The sequence below is a fragment of the Larimichthys crocea genome, chromosome III (genome assembly GCF_000972845.2).
Source record: "Larimichthys crocea isolate SSNF chromosome III, L_crocea_2.0, whole genome shotgun sequence".
Taxonomy (NCBI): Eukaryota; Metazoa; Chordata; class Actinopteri; family Sciaenidae; genus Larimichthys; species Larimichthys crocea.
The window spans coordinates 28,265,556-28,282,169 of record NC_040013.1 but is presented as its reverse complement, the minus strand read 5'-3'; the positions used below and the strand labels follow the sequence as shown (position 1 = coordinate 28,282,169).

General features: G+C 44.9%; 1 protein-coding gene across 1 annotated transcript in view; it reads right to left on the bottom strand.

Annotated features, from left to right (window-relative positions):
- fam222aa (family with sequence similarity 222 member Aa) overlaps positions 1-16,319 on the bottom strand; it is a 46,713-nt gene extending 30,394 nt beyond the window's left edge. The window contains exon 1 of the mRNA XM_010733735.3: positions 15,299-16,319. The gene's annotated coding sequence lies outside the window, so the exon portion shown is untranslated. The remainder of the gene's footprint in view (positions 1-15,298) is intronic.
- Between the last annotated feature and the right edge of the window lie 295 nt (positions 16,320-16,614).

Here is a 16,614-nt window from a genome sequence, read left to right as displayed (position 1 = left end):
TCCCCAGCAGATGAGCTCCTTCTGCTCTGTGTGTTACTGCTCCGTGCCTTGGTTTGTCCTTCACAAGAGACAGGTAACACTGCCAAGACCCAGTAATTAGTGCAGATGGAGACTGTAATACGCTCTTCCCCTCCCTGCAGAAATGCCAAGGGAGGCAATCTATAAATTCCTGCATATTAATGCAATTTAAAACCACTCCAGACACCTTGCTGGAGGCAGGTGATAAAAAGGTGAAAGGCAGACTACCTGGCACACAGCTGATGATATGTCGGTGACATCAGTCCTGTCTCAGCAACTTCCTGAGACAACACCCCCTCCAACACAAGCACACACACCAAAATAACTTGATAATCTATCTCCTTTCTGAGAAAATGCTTTCCAAATCCTGACCTTAGGCCTTACAACTGGGTCTCTATCAATAATTAAATGGTAATCTAAAAACCCATTTTAGTTGGGTCATCTTTCTGCGCCATTGTCCCTGCTTCTCCTCCATCTATTTTTTCCCTCTTTCTGCAAGATCTAGTTAGAGATTCCATTAGCATGAGAAAGCTGGCTGGTAATTGTCTTCACCCTACTGAGTGATCCCTGGATAGAGGATTAGGCAGAGAGAAAGCCCTATTTCAACTCGGAGCACAGACGCTGCCCACAGCCACCCACTCCAGATTAGATTAGACTGCAGAGGGATGAAACCGACCGGTAACTTCAAGCAACATTAAACAGGAAGCGTGGACAGGAGCTTTAGGACAAATAAACTTTTGTTCACCTTTCACCGCCAGCTGTGATCCCTTTGTTTTCATCTCTCTCTCCCCTTCTTCTTTTTTTGGGGGGGGTGGGGGAAATTTACTTTTTTCTAATCTACTAATATGCTTTTCTGTTGAAAATAGTGGATTGGGGGAAGGCAGCTTATAATTCTCCCTCTCTCTCTGATATATGCAGAGTATTTAGAGCTGAATCTCCCTAAATCATCCCCCTGGGCCACCCTGTCCGTCACTAATCTGCCTGCCGCCTCCCACTCATAAGGAGGTGTCACATTTTTGGCACTCCTCCACGGGATAAGCACTTCAAACACCAGAGATTCTCCTCTTGACCTTTCCACGGAGATGATCGATTAAGCCCATCGGATTTATTCCATAAACAGGCAACCATTACATCAAAAAGGCGAGGAATTTACCTCAGAGGCAGGACTTAAAATCCATATAAGCTTCATGAGTTTTCCAATTGTTATTGGCTTTCTTCAATCCGCTTCTTGCAGCACATTAATAAGCACAGAGCCTTTTCAGAAAGTTTTGGTATCCGAGTCACCGCAGTTCTCTGCCTGTAATTATTGAAGCAAGTCACAGTGACAACGGAGTGACAACAACTGCTATCTGTACTCCATAAAACCTGCGGTGCATAAAAACTGTTTAGCTCGCTCCCCTGCCAGAGCAGGATAAAGTGGAGCACAAAACGACTGACACGTTTAAGAGTAAAACAGCGCAAATATGTCTGCTTTGTTAAGAAACAGCACATACGCTGTGGAAAGTCTTCACTCTGCTCTCCACCTGTCCAGGAAGCTCTGTGGGGTAAACCAAGGAGTACAGAGGCCAGTAAAAGGTCTGCTGCTCGCTTGCTGCATGAGCCATTAAGTTACAACACTGCAGGCTTCCTGTTTTCATGCTTGAACACCTTCTACAAGCTCTCAGCAAGGACAAGACTAAACAATCTCGAGTGAAACACCAGGGAGGAGAAACCCGAGAAGACAAAAAAAGGGTATTTCGACGGCAGAAAGCTTTAAACCACAACAAATCATATGCCGCTTTGAATCCCATTTGCGAAAGTTAAGACAGGAAATCTGAAATCAGTTTCATTTCATCAGAAAAAGGGAGACCTCCCTCGAAGGAGCTCAACCAGACTCCTCCTGTTTGTGATCAGAGTGGCCGGCGAGCTCTGCTTCAGCTCTGAGGGACTCCTGCTCTATGGTAATCATATCCTATTTGAATAATGAGGCAATACCACCACTCCTGCCGCCCATTCCCTCTGCATCCTTGACTGGACTCTTTGATAGACACTAATTCTAGCTCCATCTATAAAGCTCCTCTCATGCATTTTTAATAGAATCTATTACTTTAGGATTAAATTATAAAAGACTGTCCTCCTTAAATTTTTAATAGTTTGCATAATTGGTATCAGGGCCTGAATGCGAACCATAAAAACCCAGTTTGTACAGGACTGAGCTGCGGAACGACACAGACAAAACCACACACCAGCGTTGCACAAAAATGACACACACACACATGGCATGCCACTATCACAAGCCGGCACACATCTGCACGCGCTCGTGCACGCCCATGTGAGCACAGGCATTATAGCTTTGGGTTCATTGCCGTGGAGAATAAGGTGGTGTGAGCTCAGCGGTGTGAATGAAGGGGACAATAAGGTCAGGGACCATGAGAGCCGCTTTTGGCCGCTGAGCTCCTACAGGAGCTCGAGGCAGGACGAGTCACCTGATGGAAACAGGAGACATAAACCAGGTGTCCACAGACACCTGCTGCCACTAATGTCAACTGCGACCACAACACTCACCGGGGCAAACAGCAAAAACTACTTAGCAGGTTTACAGCGTCCCTTTGTCCCCACTGTCACTGATAACTGTGTTCAGTCAGCTTAAATGGAAATGTATTTTCCTTCTCTGTCCCCGGTTCCAGGCAGATCAGCCATGAGTTAAATGTCAACTGCACTCTCTCTGTCTCACTCTCTGAATCTCCTGCTCAGCTCTTTCCAATAGCAGACAGAGCATACAGGAGAGCAAATGTGTCTGTGGCATCTCCTCTAAACTAGAGCCCCCTTAGAAATCTATGCACGTCACCATCCCCCAAATTAGCACCGCAGGGACACCCCCCTTCACCGCCCCCGCCTGCTGGCGGCAGCTCTTTGGCATATCTGTACCGGGGAAAATATTTCACACTGTATGAATTATTAAGTGCGGGGCCAGTGCTAAGCAGTGTGGAGATAGACCAGTTATTCACAGCTCTATTGGGACGGATGCGTCGGAAACCCGGGCCGCTCGCCTATCAGATCGTTTGTCACGAGCGATAGACAATTTACAATGAGAGAGTTTTTCAATTTATTCATTCTGCTGTCACTGCAGTTTTCTACATCCACTCATTCCACTCAACAATCCCCTCCTCCTTTAACTCTGTCTTATTTTGGTGAGGTGGGGGCTCCACACCTGAACCAACCGCCTGCCTGTCTTGTCTGATACTGTTGCTCACTTTGTCTTTTCTCAGCCCCGAGGAAAAAAGTGCAGGTGAAACACTTATGCAGAAAGACACAAGGAGTGTGGATCCTGCTAGCTGAGGTAAAGGTGTGTTGGGGACATCCTGTGACAGCTGAGGGGTCCAGGCCCCCCAGTGGTGAAGCTGTGGCTGTGTGATAAAAGAAAGGAACAGGAAACAAGGCAGATGAGGATGCTTAGCTGTGCCTCTATAGGACTAAGCTCCTGGCAAGAGGAGACAAAGCAGGAGGACCACCCCATTAGATAGAAACAACACTTGACTTATTTACACTGTCAAAAGAAAGCTAAGCCACAGGAGAGAGAAAAAGAAAGCGTTTAAAAGCCTAGACATAATAAATGTGTACAACTATTTGGATCTGTATTGCATTAAAGGACAAAACTCATCCCAAACACAGGTTTTTCTTTTAGCTGATGGGAATTTAATTTAGGAGAAAGAAAGGGATCCTAGAGGGCAAGATCTTGCTTATTTTCAATTAAGAGAAATTGCCAAATAACTCCCACGCAGATAGACAGAGGACCTCAGCACAAACGTCTGGCAGACTGCAATTTCAACATTAATTACCGAAGGTGAACCAGCAGTCAAAACAGCCACAGATTTGTTTTTTTGTTCACAAAGATTCTCTGTTAAAGAGAACGTATCACAAAGCAGAGCAGCCTCACAACAACAAAAAAAAGCCAAAGTGGTGCTGTTTCACTATTTTGAGAGACAGGAACTCAAATTCACGAGAGACAAAACAACAGATAATGCTGTTTTTTGTTTTTTTTTCCATTCGAAACTGAATTTACAAGAGAAATAGAAAATGACATCAGCAGCTTTGTTACCCTAAATGCTCAGTGAGAGCAGTTTGACCTGTAAAGCAGCCCAGAGTGTTTCTCTAACTCTGATGTCCTTTGAAAGCCTGACGCAGACGGGCTGCACTGAATAGGCCTTGATGTGAAAGGCAGAGATGTTAGATAAATGTCCTCACAGCCAAGGCCTCTGCCCTCTTCCTGATGATGCATTCTTATACTCAAATACCCACTCCCCCCTTTACAGAGACACAGACATGCAGTGCCAACAATCCCACTGAGGGCAGCATTTGTTTGGGGACAAGGTGACCCTGTTGCCTAGGGGCCTGTGAACAGGCACAATGAAGGCCTCTCATCCTGCACACACCCAGCCGGCTGTGTTGGGCTTATGGAGGTGTAGCGGGGGGTGGGGTGGGGTGTGAGGGGCATCACAACACCCTGCTACCGCAGTTTTAAAACCCTATTCAGGAAGCCCCCTGAGATAGCTCCTTTCACACCCTGCACAGACGGAGCAAAATCCCTGCTTGTAACCCAGAGTCACGCAGTCAACAGATGGAGCAGCTATTGAGTGAAGGATCGCGCCGGCAGAGGCGGCTCCTCATCCATCCCCGCTGGAAACAATGGGGCAGCAGGTCAAGAGTGCCGTCTCCAAGAGGAGGGGTCAGGGAGGAGGAGCATGCTTCAACACAGCCGAGCTATGCAAGCGCTTTGAAACTGGAGGAACTGAGAGAATCTCTTTTTTCGGATGAAGGGCGGAGGGGAGGAGGCTCGTGGCTGCGTGTGAGGCTGGTTGTCGGGGATCAAACTCAGGTTGAGGGTGCTTGTGTGTGAATCTGGGACAGCGGTGTTTGTGTTTAACCTGCAAACAAGAACAAAAAGACATCTCCCTGTGTGCACACTGTTTGCAGGTTCAGAGGAAACACAGCCTCGCGGTTTAACGCGCATTCAAGGACCAACTGTTACAGACACTCGCTCGTCTTCATGCACAAAAAGCTGCACATCAGGCACAGATAACTTCATTGTTGATAAAAAAAAAAAGCACTGCAGTGAGGCTTTACACACAGAGAGGAGAGAAAACCTTTACCACTGCAAACAGCTGCAGCGCCTTGAGGACATTTTTTCATAAAATACTTCAGTGGATACACTTAAAATTGTCAAATATTACACAACCGGGCCACATTTCACTCTAGTAATTAAAAAACAGACGTTTTACTTCACCAATTCTTTATTTTTCCAGACTCTCAGTGTTCTCACAGAAGCATCATGTGAGATTACAGGGAGGTGCCAGATTAATGCTTATATAAATAGTGGCGTTATATGCTTTTGAAGTCGTTATTAATGGATTGATTTGCTGTTCAAAGTGGAGGAACGACTGTGAGCCACAGAGGATGAACAACTAAGCCGAAACGCTCATGCATGGATGCGTGATCACACAGATGATCACAAAGCAGTTGTGGTTCCCTGTAGGGGAAAGTATATCAATTTCCATTGACCAACAGTCTTGCTATCATGTGGCTCTGACCTAGGAGTCAATTAGTCGTCTAGGTTGCCCTGCATCACTGGGTTTCCATGGCCAGACACGAGACAAAGACATGAGGAAGGATCTTTAAATGTCATAAACATCCCCAACTACTGAGATACTGAATACTGCCACATGTTCCTCATACTTGACAGGTTTGGTTTATGGGGCCATTTTGCATAGGAAGGCACTCACTACAAAGCAGAAGGTGTCAGGAGCATTGCAGCAATTCACCATTAACAACCACTTGACGAGGAAGTACAGAGACTCAAAAAAAAAAAAAAAAAAAGACTTCCTACCACTTGGGAAATGTTCACAAATCACACCTAATTAAACACAAAAGCCATGAAATCAGAGAGTGCAGAAAGTCTTTTGAAAGAGGCGAGGCGGAGGAGAGATATCTTTCTTAAAAAACAGAAAAATCTTGTCCAAGTTTGAGCGAGGACACTGTTATTTCATTCATGTGTGTGTCTCCGTCTAACAAATTGTCAGCTAAGTACAGAGGGACAAAGGGTAGAGCTGCTATTCTTCCTTCCCTAGGTCACATCACAATACATCAATGGTTTGCCATTTCAGAATGTGCCACTGTTATGCGGGTTGAGCCCAAAAAAAAAAAAAAAAAAAAATTAAAGCGTAGTCCAACCATGCTGAAAGGGATCAATAAGTGCATAGAAAAAGAAAATGGCCATAAACACAGAGGCTTTTATTCAGAGTGCCACGATGCAGATAAAAGCACAGAATGCACCTGGAGAGCAAAGCTGAGAGCGGCAAAAGACAAGAGAGAGAGCCCGCAGAGTTATCAGGTGGGGCCAGAGAGCTACATTGGCTATATTCAGACCTCAGGACTATCTATCTCCACAGCAGCTATTAGATTTCTAATATTGTTGGTTTTAAGGAGGCTCAGCTTTCCTGCCACAATGAGACAGATTCAGCCCCAGTTGCCCCCTTTTTTCCTTTCAGTGTGGTCTCACAAGGTCCTCTCGGTTTTCTGCAAACAATACTGCTGGGCTGCGGCCCTTATTTAAAAGATTAATAGGATGCTGTCTTGGCAGAGAAGCAATCAGTGAGGTTTCTGTGACAGCAGAAAAAGTGCGAAAACAAGGCAAAGAGGAGAGACCATTGTCACAGTTACCAACTGGCTGCCGCAGCTCAATTGAGATAGCCGTGGCTTTCAAGCCCAGCTGTCAATCACAGCGGCGCGCATCAATGGGGTAAATTTGAATGATAAAACGATAAGTCATGAGCAGGCGATTTCCCTGTCATCAGGACAGGGGCTGTTTGAGTGTAACTCACTATGGGTGGAGAGATTTCACTGCAGCCTTATGGAATTTGGTTTTTGCCTGGAGTTGCTGGCTTCACCCCTCAATCATGACAGAATGTGTAATCACCAAATGTCTTCCTCTCAATCCCTGTTACAATTGGCAGCACTGTGCTGTCACTAGAGATGGGGGAACAAAATGGAAAGCTGACTAAAAGACAAGCTTTAAGTGACACTTAATTTGAGATACCCAGGCATTCTCTCAGCTCCAGTAAACAGGATCCATCAAACTTCGCCCAGAGCCTGTATGAGTCTGCAGCTGTCTGTGGGGAGAGGCACAGTATGCCTGAGAGGGCCTCGGTTACCAAGAGGACTGATGAAGAAATCAAGTCCTTTTAAAAAAAAGTTCCTAAAAACAACAAGCAGACACAGGAATGATGACACTTTTAAAAAGGCTAATTTTCATCTTATCCGTGTCTACAGCAGCAAATCATTTCCTTCTTTAAAGACAAGCCCATCATAAAAAAAAAAAAAGAGCATGACAGAAGCTAATGGCAGCCTCAGAGAAGACGGCGGAGAGGGTGAAAAAAAAAAAAATTACACAAGCGAGCTGGTGAAGAAGTAAGAGAAAAACACAGAACAGCTGCTTTCTCCCTTCTTCCCTTTGCTCATCCTAGGAGAGTCCCATGTGATCTCCCTGATCCTAGTTTGTGGCTGACAGAGGGGGCCACAGCTCCGTTCATCTCCCCACTCACATGGCTCTGTGCCCCCCTTCCCCACCGCCGCCGCCGCCGCCTCCTCCTCCCTCCTCCTCCCTCCTCACCGTCACTCCGCTGCCAGGAGGAAAAGATGGTGGAGAGGCGGGAGAGGGGGGCTACATCAAGGAGAGAGTCTCCCAGTGGGTTCTCGTCAGTTCCAGGCCATTGCACCTTGCTCGCTGGGATTTTGTTTACATACACACACGCGCACACACACATCCATCCAGATGACTATTAATGGATACGATAATGTGGTGTGTTGTTCTGTCCTTTTTTTGGGGGGGGTGGGGGCTGTAGAGTCACATGTTTTGTTTTTAGGAACTGTTGTGATAATACGAATCGCTTCAGTAACAGATCGCTGTAAGTCGGTGACAAAAAAATAACAGTGTGATGCCTGCCGGAGCTTATTTAAGTGGCACAGGAGCAGATAACGTTCAATCAAAACTCAGTGATACGGTTGATGCGGTCAGCGGTAATGTGCAGCCAAAAGGCCTGACACACTTCCACGGTCTTTGGGGACGAGCAGAGAACGGCAGGCTGCCCTTGTGCGTTCAGTCTCTACAGATGTTGCCTTGGAGAGCGGCTGACTGGCTGGCTACGGTGACAGCTGGACAGCTGTTCCTATAGACGCAGCCACAGAAGCATGCCATGGAGATGGGGGGGCGGTGTATGTTTAGTTTATCTGTATGAAGTTCCCAGGACGTGCATAGCTGTCAGTTTTAGCAATGGTGCATGAGCCTGTATAAGGAAAGATGGCACAGAACAGGATATGGAAAGAAAGCACAGATGGGTAACTATCAGACACGGCTGACATTATTTGAAGAAGATCCAATAACAAAAAAGAGATTTTTTTTGTAAATTGTAATTTCCATAAACAAACAGTCTAATACAACATCAACTGGCTACACAGGCACATTTCATTTGATCCACGAGGTCTGTTTTTTTAATGCCATCATAAACAAGTAAAAGTTTAAAATGAACTTCAAAGGGAATTTCAAATTAATTTTTTACTCCTTCATAAAAGAGTGGAGGGGGGAAAAAATCTATTTTCAAAAGCAGAGAGGATAATTGGCTGGGCATAAAAACGACTCTGGACTTGGTGCCAACATTAGTGGCTGCTGGTGATGAAAGGCAGTTTAAATTGGGGTCGTGTTCAGATATTATACCTTTATCCTGCCACTTAAAAACACAGTTACCTAAAATTATAGAGACCTGCTGGAGGACAGTGCAGATTAAAGACAGCCTATAGATTAACGTCCTGACCGAGGAGCTAAAATATGAGGGGAAAAAAGCAGTGGGAAAAGAATTGAAATGTTGGAAAACACTCAGTGGTATTAAATGTTGTCACCTGCTGAATAAACACACAGCAAATCATGAGTTAAACAGCTTGGATTGATGCCAGTCACTTCTGCCAAAACTCTCATTTTTCCTAAGCAGGCCGGGCTATTCATTATGCCACAAAAGGTCAGCAATTTGTTCAACTCAATAAAAATGTTAATAAAACTAAGAGCTCACGAGAAGAAGCACTCATAGCCTCTGGTCGCCCATCAAAAAAAACCTGAATATATGAATGTGTGTTGCTTGTGCGGATGAGTCTATTCAAATGCAACGTTGCTGCCGCAGCACTCAGAGGTCAAAGGTCGTACAGCAGCAGATATCTAGCAGGAAATGTAGCTTTGGCCTAGTTGTAATCGCGGTCAAACTCCAGCAAACACTCAACACAAAGCAGACGCTGACAAACACACACACAATTTTGCAACCCAGAATAATCAGGAGTTGATAAGCACCCCACAAACACAAACACACACTCAGTAAAATCTCCAATTCCAGCTCGCACCCTCGACCCACTCTGCTAAATAAATGAAAAGACCCATTAGGCAGATTTCAAAGGCCGGCAGTGGGCTTATAATTATATATGAAATCTTTTAGAGGAAAAAAGTGATTACTCTGGATGCAAGTCTGGAAGTGGGTGGGGGTGGGTTATTGCTAAGCAACCAGTCATTATCCTCCAGAGTGGAGCGAGGTGACTGGCCATCCGTCTAACTCCGGTGGCTTGCCTGGCTCCTGTGCAAACCCCCCCCACTCCACCTCCATCTCCCTCACTCACTGCCTCTGTCACTCTCTCTCCCTCTTCCTCGCTCTCTTTCTCTCTCTCTGCCGTCTCCCAGTCCGAATACAAACAGAGATAAAGAACGCTGCAATCGCTCTTGACACACAAATAGGTTAACACAATAAAGCCGGCTTTGCCAGGCTCACTCGAGGGAGGAAAGCAATTCCAGCAGCAGGCAGGAGGTAATAAAACAGGGCTAGGAGTATGTGTGTGTGTGTGCGCGCGTGTGTGTGTGTCTCCAAGTCTGTGTGTGTGTCCATACATGTCCTCATGTCAATGTTCCTATGTTTTTGTATGTGAGTGGAAGCAGGCACACAGAAGCTCTGTGGCCTGAGGGCCTAATATCCCACAGATTTTCAACCCTTTCTTGACACAAATAATAACATTGGAGGAAATGACGGAAATTCCAGGCTACTCCTCTTTTTTAGATTGAGGAAATGGTGGCTTTATATTAACAATATAGCTGACCTGCATCAGCCCTATACAAACACATAAACACCGCCCTATGGGTCACATGCTGGCTCTCTTGTAAATGGTCTCCGGCTTGGTTAAAATTCAACAAGTAAATTGAACGAGTTTTATCTGTGCAAGCCTCAGCTTACTCCGCCTGATGCGGCTGCCAGGCCTGGCAATAAATGATAAAAATCTCCAGAGTTTTATTAAATCGTGTTGCATTCACGCTGAACTCAGGAAAATGGTGAGGTGGGTTCTGCAATTACAATCTGGACCAGACAACATTGTTTTCTCCAGTCAGTGGAAATTTCATTACCTTACAGCAACCCGCCTTAGAATTGGGTAATAGCCTCTTTTTGTCACAGACACAAACCGTCTGTGGTAGGTGTGACACCCCATAAGTGTTATCCATTTGCAACAATATGCATCGTGCCGGTAACAGTCAGGATGCTGGTCAGCATAATGTGCACTGTTATTCAGTGATATGGAGGAACTGAATAGAGGGAATAGCAGTCAATAACCAATTCCTGGATTGGCAGCAGTGTAATCAAACACATTGAACTTTAATACATCCATACGGCTGACGTATCTCGCCTCAGGCTATTATAGACAGATGACGTAGGTCACATCGCTCGCGTGTCGATAAATAAAGACAGGGGAAGCACGTTTTCCTGCGGAGTGACTGAGCTGTGAAGGAACCCCAATTAAAGCATCCGGAAAAGTTTCACACGTTCAGGTCATACAGGATAGCCATTTGTAAGTGTCAATCAATTCCCCTGCTTGCTGTTCCTTCGACCAGGTAATCAAACAGCAGAGATGTAAAGTGGTGGCCATTGTCAACAGGGAATAAATTACCAAAGCATGAAGAGAAAACACCTTATCTGTCTGATGTATTTCCTGCTTCTGCAGAAAGCTACAAAGCCCGAGGGAGAGCAGTCAACCAAAATGCAGGGAGATGGAGATTAGGATGATGTGCAGTTCCTTGTTCCATTAAAGTTTGATCTTCCTCAATAGCCGAGGAGAATCAGATAGCTCCCATTCAAGATTAAAGTACACCAGCATAGAGGGAGAGATTAATCAGAGGCCTGCATGAGATAAAAAACAGCCTTGCTTCTGGCATGGAAAACAGTGGCAATAAAGAGTTCAGCTGATAATGTGAAACATGGCGAGGCACAATAGCAAATCAAACAGCATGTACGGGCCTCCAAAACAAATCAAATCGCAGACTAGACTGCGATACAGTGGCTGAAGACGTACAGCAGGGGCTGATCTGATAGTAACCAAGGCCTTCATTTTATTACTGGTTAAGGTTGAGGAGGGCACACTGAGAATTTTCCCATGTTGCTCACTGTCGCCAGGCTCTCATTCCCCTCTCCTCCTCCTCTCCTTGAGATCAATGGCGCTGGGGTGATTTCACAGCAGCCTGCACTGTCACCCAGAACAAATCAATGTGACCATGAGGAAGGCAAGAGCGGCATTGTTTTTAAGGAGAGCAAATTCGCTGTTGGAGAGCTTGTCAGATTTGCTTTATTCTCTTTCTTCCCCCAAGAACACTTTTAGAAGGAGCATGCCTCCCCTCACTTTTCTGGCTGGGTTATGGAACAAACTATAAACTGCACAGCACTCAGCCCCTCTATGCTATTGTACTCATTAACCACATATAAACTGCACAGTTCCTGTTGATTATATTTCACATGCCTGAGAGCAAAAAAAAAAAATGGACTGACCGACCTAACCTTTTCCAAATTAAAAGGCTATACATTAACCTCGGGGGCCGGGGCGAGACGTGACTTCCATTCAGTCTGACAGGAGGTGAGAGGGGAAGCGAGGGAGGAGGTCGTATGATCATCGCTGTCCGTCATGTGCTAAGTGGCTGCAGATAACCCTGATGAAGAGCTGCCAACATGTACCATCGCAGCAGGTCAGGTAAACCTTTTACTACAGCCAAAATAAGAGGAAATCATCTGTGGGGCAACAAGCAAAAAAAAAAAAAACCACACAGCGTCTCACTAACATGTAGCGGCCATCAGAAACTCTGCAGGGGTGCATGTACGTAATCACATGCCTGTAAGTCTATTTTTAATGGAGCTGCTCCACATCAAACAAAACGCTCCTGTGTGTGAAAACAAGATGGCCACAAGTGAAGCTGGAGACACATCTCAGTCATCTTACTGAAGACTTTCTCTTCATTCGTGTGAACTTCATATCTCTCGGCATATAAATGGAATCTCATGGCTGCATCACACAATTAAACAGGTATTCATTGAATGTAAACCATGATATAACTCACAGGGACAAGGTCAATAACGTGTGAAAAGCAGGTTTTCAGATGTACCATGTATAGCTGATTTGAAAACTGAGACGCCATACTTTGCCCATAGTGACCCTGAAGCATTTAAAAGAGTCCGATCTTCTGACTTGGTCATCACATGCTGATGCTCATGCACAAGCCGTGTGCTGGAAAACTGAGCATCGTTCTCATTTCCATTTATGCGCACTGACTGCGTGTAGGGTGTGTTTGTTTCTCCACAATCATTTATGTGAAATGTTTTGAGTACTGATGCGCGAGACAAGTCTCGCTGCCAGGACAACAGAGTTTATATTCTACGGCGTAATATTGTAGACGTAAAAGAAAGGGCACGTCTCGTTTGTTTGCCAGCACATGAAAAGTGTTACAACAAAGAGCGTTACAGAGCTTTACTGATATGAAACACTTTGATCGGGTTTCTAATGAGCTGCTGATGACATGGCTTTGAGAGAAAAACATTCATGTTCCTTTAAGTGTCCGGTTAGATTTCCAAGTTGAGAAGCTTCGCGCTGGGAGCTGCTTGTCTTTTCTTTTCTTAGACAGGAGAAGAAAATGCTTTTCATGTTAATTTACATCTGCAGTATATTTCCTATTTCTATAAATGGAGTTTGTGGACAGAAAATCTGTTTTTTAAATGTGATTTGATTTGTGTGAATAAAAAGAAACACATTAATAGAGTCCACACAAGAATGGACATGCTTTGCTTAGACACTTCAGGGGTGGGTAGATCTTTAGTATTACACACACACACACACACACACACACACACTCTCACACACACACACACACACACATCTGTATCTACTATTTTACTAATCTTAAGTGCCAAAATGAGTTTTGCTGCCTCTGGGTAGGTGTTGAGACAATCAAACCATGCAGGGATTAAAAAAGATTAATACACAGTGCAGGAAATTAAACTTCAGCGACTTTAACGATATTCATGAGTGCAGCTCACTTATTCACTTCAGGCAGGCACTTTAATAAGCAAAGAATACAGTAAGGAACCCAAACGCTATCAATCAACCAAACTGATATGCAATTTGAGTTGCAGATTGATAAAAACGTCAGGCTTCTTTTAGATAGATGCCAGAAATATGTTCCCCACCTTCCAACTGTTGCCATCATAAATCAGATTTTATTTTAGTAATTTAGGTTTTCATAATTACATCAGGAAGTGAAAGTCGTATCCAATAAAGTGCTGGTGTGATCTGCATTAACGCAACACAAGTTTTCAAGCGGGAAACCGCTCGTGTTGCTTTTTTTAATTCGTGGGATTTTTGCTTTTGTTGGAGAGTTGAGAGCAACAGGAAACGTGGTGAAAGTAAGAGGAAGACGAAATGTGAGTAAAGTCTTGCAGCAGGACACTTGAAGGTCCAGTGTTGCAGAGATCTAACAGCAAGCCAGAAAATAAAGAGGCAAAACAAGAGCTACAAACTCCAAAAGGTAATTCAGTGACCTAGATATTAAAGCTTTGCTGCCATTTCGTTCTCCCCTGCCTTGTCCAACCATCATGTTGAGTTAAGGCAAGCATTATGCTGGGAAGACTATTTGTTTAGGTGAGGAGCAGCCGCAGAGCTAATATGAGCACAATTTGCTCAGCAGGTCACAGGCGCAGAGTGGAGGAAGTAAATGAGGCAGTTCTGCCCCCTCGGGTGCAGCCCCTGCCTCATACATCACTGGATGTTTTATTCAATACAGCCAGGAAGGCTCTATGGCAGGTGCCCTGACTGTGGGGGCGCCTGCCCTGCTGTAGGGGCCCATATTACATTCAGCGAGTTGCCTGTCTGCAGGGCTGCTGGAGAGAGAATGACTGGAGCCAGAGAGGAAGATAAATTTTGAGGATGCTTGTAGTCTAATGATAAAACATACTGTGTGCAGCTTTTCTCACTGCACAGTCAGCATAATGTGCAGGCTCATTTATGTGCAGTGTGTGTGAGCGATGAAGTTAAATATTGCAAAGCCAACCTCAGCAACCCCATAAGGCTCAAAGTTCACACAGCCTAAACTTTATCAGCCAGCATTTATATTCAAATAAATAAAAAATAAAAAAACGTGGACTTTAGTTACATTCAAGATAATCAGACTTCTCTATTTGCATTCCAGGCCTGAGCTGCAGAGGACAAATTTGCTGAAGAATTCACAGGACAATGACAAATTGCCTCCAGACCTCAATGCAGCACAGAGCATCATCCATGTCGCCGTGCCACAAAGTGAAAAGTTTTACAGCGTTACGCACACGTCTCTGTGAATTTTACGAGTCCCCTCATTTAAAAAAAAGACAAAGCTGTGCCACAATATAAAGAGAGATTGTATATCATTAACACTCCCGGGTGAAAAATCACTAATTGCAGCAGACAGCAGAGTCGCCCTCCACACACACACGCAGTGACGCACGGGGGCGTACAGATGAAAAATTCGCACCTTTTGCTCTGAGCCGCAACTCCTCTAGTGCCACATATTCCTGCCTGTGGTGCCTGCGGTGGAAGACCCTCGACAATACACTTAATTGCTACCCATACTTGAAAAGACCAATATTACACATCAAAGCAGTTCCTAAAGCCATTCGGGAGCGGCTCTCTAACAAGTCGATTTTTTTTTACAACACTTCCTTTATTGGTGGGTCACGCATGGAAACAAAGGGGGTTTAAATCTTGAGACATCGTTATGTGAAAAAAAAGGGAGCATTTACAAACATTCGTTATGTTCTGCTGCTCCTCTATTTACCATCCCCCCGAAAAAAAGCATCCACCGAGGCTCTGGCAGCAACTAATGGTTACAATGAATGACCCAAAGCATCTGAAAGACAAAAAAAACAGAATATATATTTACCATAAATTGCTCCGTAGTGCAGACTAGAACTCCATGCAGATTGTAGCATTCACTGAGCAATCTGCCTCACACTTCTGTGGTCCAAAATTAAACAGAATTCATTCTGTTCTTCAAAATCCAGCAGCCGCTTTGTCGATGTCAAATGTTGATTAAGTTTATCCTCCTCTTCCGATGGTATGCAAATACACCGGTAACCCTGCGAATTAGATTCCACACTACAGCCCCTAGCATGCAAAGTTAATAAGCTTTGCCTTTTTTCTCGACTCGGCTGCCAAATTTTTTTTTTTTTTTTTTTTTTTTCGAGGGCAAAAGCGCAGGTCGGCAATTTCAGGAGCGTCCTCGGTAGGATTGCGCACCAAGTGCGCTTCGGGTTTTTTTGAACGTTTAGCCTCCGGAACACAGTATAAAAAGGTCCTGGTTGCTCTCTCTCTTCTCTTCGCTTGTAGATATCTCCAAATAACACAAACTGTCAATCGGAAAAAGAGACTGGATGCTTGAACTGCTACGCAGTATTCCAAAATCCACCGCTGTTACGCATGGGTTTAAAGTGGTCCGCCTGCTCACTTATAGACGACCTCGGGTGAAGTGAATCATGCAAATGTTAGTAATATTATCTAGGCAATATAGTGTGAAGGTACCCTGAAAGAGATCAAGGCTGGGCCAAAGCAGCTGCCTGAAATATCCTAAACTGATACGATGTAAAATCCCGGTGATCAGGCTCTGCTCCGTCCGTCACTTTCTCCGTGGTGTCGGCAGCCTCTCTGAGATGTCTTGCCTCCCGATTCAGACTCAGATTTCCAGCTGAGGCTGTGGAGTAACCTCGATAGCGATGCTCCGAGACGCTCTCTTTGGTGTATTAACCAAATAAGAAACGGTTACGTCTGAATAAAGAGCTAGCTGCTTCAGGCAGCTCCGGGATGCGGTCCTGCCCTTGTGCCGAGCTGCCGAGACTGACAATAACCCGGAACGCTGCAGACTGTCAGACTGCACAGACCGCCCACCGACCAATCACTGTACTGAGGGAATAGAAACATTCCCACGGGTTGGCCAATCATCGGTAATTGAGGACTGTTACCATAGAGATGCTCGGCGTCCAAGCGTCTGAAACCACGTTGTTTATTCGCGGAAAAGGGGAAAAAAAAAAAACCCGTCTGATCTAAATTGTCGTGGCAGAATGCAGATTGAAATCTTTAATCACTGCTTTATTCCTATCAGCAGCAGTTAAAGGTTAAATGCACCATCAATTAATGGGGACTCCTGAAACCTGCACGCATCTGCTCTGCAGACGTGCCCTTGAGCAAAAAAAACAAAAAAAA